This window comes from Mus pahari, unplaced genomic scaffold, assembly GCF_900095145.1.
Source record: "Mus pahari unplaced genomic scaffold, PAHARI_EIJ_v1.1 scaffold_9330_1, whole genome shotgun sequence".
NCBI classification, from domain to species: domain Eukaryota; kingdom Metazoa; phylum Chordata; class Mammalia; order Rodentia; family Muridae; genus Mus; species Mus pahari.
Window position 1 is genome coordinate 2,765 of NW_018392853.1, and position 4,141 is coordinate 6,905.

General features: G+C 42.1%; 1 pseudogene; it reads right to left on the reverse strand.

Annotated features, from left to right (window-relative positions):
* Positions 1-1,275: 1,275 nt before the first annotated feature.
* The window catches only part of LOC110315209, a 35,769-nt pseudogene continuing 32,903 nt past the window's right edge, over positions 1,276-4,141 (reverse strand).

A 4,141-nucleotide genomic window follows, 5' to 3' on the forward strand; every position in this document is an offset into this window, starting at 1 on the left:
TGGAAGAGTGGGATTAGGAGAAAGCAAGTTGATGACACAGGTGGAAAGGGACAATGGAAAAGCCCAGCTGGACCCAGCAACAAATGTGCATAGCCCAGGGCTCCCTTGACTCCACTCTACAACCAATGCCATTGTGCAATGTATGTAACACATCAAACACAAATTTCATAAGTTTATCAGCATTTATTTTTTCCATCAAATTTTACTCATGTTTAGGACATGAATCGTTCAAATGATGTGCCAGCATGTTGCACAGACATATAAAAATGCTTAATTGAAGACAATAACATGAAGTGGTAGGTAGGCTATTAAAAGCTAAATTCCAATCAGGGATGGAGAATTTCCAGCCTGCCTGTTTTGGAGTATGAGAGATGACTAGAGAACACACAAAGTAAGAATCAGGATCGGGCTTGTTGCTGCCCATGACCTGGTTACACTGTGCTCAGAGTAGGCAGACACATAGTCATAGTCAGATTTAGAAAGTGAAGGCAACATGGAAGGAGAAACCAGACACTATGTATAATGGCTAGGTACCACATTGAGACATAATCCTTAACCTGTAGATAAAAAAAGAACAGAGAAGAAAGTCAGTAATGTGTCTTTAAATGGTGAGATAGTTAACAGTGCATCACTCACTCAAATGGTCTCAATCCCAAGAGTCCCCATCTCTCAGTGTTCTATTCTCTGTCCTTCTCACATATGCACACCAGGCCCTATAATAGGGTGTCACTTTTTAATGCTGTAACAGAAAGCTGGGCATCCTAGGCATTTCACCTCAATGTGGCAAGCAAAGTAAAACTGGGTGTGCTCTTTTCTACATTAATGTAAGTTTCTCATGGATGATCCACAACTATTATTACTGACTAGACTGAGCATCGCTTTTTCCTGTTTAACCTGAAAATGTGGTCTTATATTAGAGGTCATGGATGCAGCTTGATAAAGATTACCTAGAGGGATCTCCTGGTCTTTATCTCAGATAAGTGTCCAGAACTGTGACTGCAGATCCAGATAATCATGATGGAAACCTGTACATGAAATGAGATATCTGGAACCCTGGAAGTTTAATCTAAATAAGAAATTGTCTCTGACATCTTAGAGTTGAGAATGAGGTCTCTGTCACCTCTATCATTGGAGTTATGATTCTGTTTATTATTTCTATTATGCTTCACATTGTAGGTACTCTCAGCACATCTGTCCCTTCTGAATTGCAGGTGTGTGGTAGAAATCTGATGTCACATGGCAGGGCACTCTCACAGATTGGACTTGTTATTTCCCTCAAAACATGAAATAAGGTTCTTCCCCATCCTTACCTCTAGTCCACCGATTCCATATCAGAAATATAATCAATGCATCCATAAGCAGAGCTCCAAGAACCACAGCAATAACAATAGGCATTATGGGAAAGGTTGGTACAGGAGGTTCTGGGAAGGAAAGGAAGAAAAGCAGAGTGACAACTCTTTCTTGCAGCTCTCTATCTTGATCCTACTCTAGCTGTCCCTGAGCACTCCCACTCTCTATGAACCGTATCTGTGCTCACTTCAAGTCCTTACCCCATCTCAAGGAGATGGGCTCAGGCAGCCACTTGATATTCATAAAATGTGTGTATCTATGCTCTTCTCCAGAAGGTACCACAACATCTGCCCACTTCTAGAAGTTTCCATCCCCTGAAGGCATGGTCTTCGACACTCCCATATCTGAGGTTTGGTTGCTATTATCTCTTTCCCAGGTCAGGGTGATTTCATCCGGGTAGAAGTTGAAGGCCTAGAACCTCAATGTGATTTTCTTGTCGGGTCGGACCTTACATGTCACATGAATTTTAGGAGTGTATGTGGGAAACAATCAGAAATTTAAGGCATTTGGCATCCTCCCTGGGGATCAATCAATGCACATGTAACTTTGTATGAATACAGCATTAGCTTGAAGGAGGGGTGCCAACCCCACACAGCAACCTAAACTCAGGACATGAAGGAGGTAATCTATTCCTTGGAATGTTTCAGAATCAACATGAACCAGGACAGTGGAGGAAATAATGTATCTCCCTGTAGGAGTATTGGATTCTGGTTCTGACTAGGGGGATATTAAAGACTAAAAAACACTGTGGATAGACCTCAAAGACATTGTATACAGACATTGACAAGCCTTAAAGAGATCATACTTCACAAATTAATTGGAAGGAACTGCTGCTTAATTCACATAATGAACTCCCCAAAGAGAATGCTTAACACTAGGGACTCTTTTTCCTGTAGATACAGGAAACCCACAAGCCTTCATTCCCCTTTGATGCAAGACAGAGTTAGAGTTTCAGCTTCTCCCTGATAAGGAGAAATCCTCAGGGGAATGGAACTCAAGTGTCAGAACAGATGGGGCAGTGTGTTTTCTTAGTTTTCTCAGCAAAAATGCTTCCCCATAGTTCAGCTCTCTGAAGAATAAGTACACACCACTACCAAACAGGTAAGTCTGCAAACCTTGTGTAACACCTGGCAAATCCCACATTTCTTGCATATCTCAGCAACTTGCCAACTGGAGTTCATATCCTCAGGTCCTCATTCAGCCTGATGTAATCATGGTCATTGAAGGCTACTTCAAATAATTTGTGACTGAAATCACGTTGAAGCAGGACATAACAGGCATACCTCCTCTGAATTGTGTGATAGGCTGAATAAAAACCCACTTTCTGCCACTCCAACAACCCCTAGCAGTTGTAAGAACCATATAGAGAAATATCTCTTTGATATGCTCTTTCTAATTGGACTGATTTTATCTTATAATGGACAGAAATTCAGAACAGTGTCCTGTGGCTCTCTTGAGCCATGGTTCACATTTTTCAGGGGACATACATGTACATGGAGACTAGAATCAACCCCATGGATAGTTGTAAACTTGCGGTTTGTGATTGGGGCTCACTCACCAGTTGCATTGTAGTTGTAGATTTTGAGCATTCTGTGTAGTAACACTCTTAATTGCTTAATTACTACAGTTGGGAAGAGGTCTGAGAGGCTCAGAAAACTGTGGGAGGGGTTAGATTATGCACAAGATGTGAAGACTTACCTGGAATTTGAAAGTGGAAAGTCATTCCTCTCACAACTGGACTATGGGAAGAAAATTTTGCTTAGAAGAGGTAAGTACAGACAATGATGCTTCATGTTCTGTGAGACTGGAGCTCCTGTCCTCTGAGAATTATACCCAGAGGGCTAAGCCTTCACTCAGGACAGTACATTCTCTCAATTAAACAGCAGGCCCTTCCATTTCTTTTGTGAAGCCCTCTCTTCTCAACTGTAGTCTAAGTCCTCAGGTCTCCATTCATTGAGATTATTGGGCCCATAGATGCCTAAGAATTCTAAGTATCCATAACTTAAATCCCCTCATGGCAGTGCATCTCAGCTGAATCTGAGCTGTGAAGGGAGGGAGACCTAGAGAGTTCTCTTCCAGGCATCCATTTTTCCATCACCAAACACAAATGGCCTCTCCAGCCTGTTCAATGTCCACACACAATTTCTCTGAAGCCCTACTCCAGTATTTCTAATTCTGTCCCCTTCACTAGGACAGTATAAGAAGTCTATATTCCTAGAGGGAGATCCATCATCTCCTTTTTTTTGGTTCATGCTAATTCTGAAACTTTACAGATTATCTCAGCCATACTCTGAATTTAGGCTACTTTGTGGTGTTTGCACCCCTCCTTCAAGACAGCTCTCCTGTCCATTCATAAAAAGGTAACTCGAGCACTGATGTATCCTCAGGAAGTATACAAAATGCCTCAAATTTCAACTGTTTTCCTCAAACACCCTAAAAGTACATGTAACACCAAGGGCCAGACCTGTCAGAAAAATCACCATAAGATGCTGAGTTCTATGGCCCTGTACTTCTACCAAACTGAAATCAACCATAATCAGGCAGAGGTATGGCAGCAAACATACACAGGACATGGAGGTGGTAGAGACCAGGTCTACAAGAACCTTCCAGAAGTGGTCACTTGAGGTGGTACCTTATGGGGAAGAGCAGAGATACAGATGTCATGTGAATCATGAAGGGCTGCCTGAGCCCATCATATCAAGATGTCATGTAAGGACAGGATGTAATCATGAATGCCATTCAGAGAGAGAGAGAGAGAGAGAGAGAGAGAGAGAGAGAGAGAGAGAGAGAG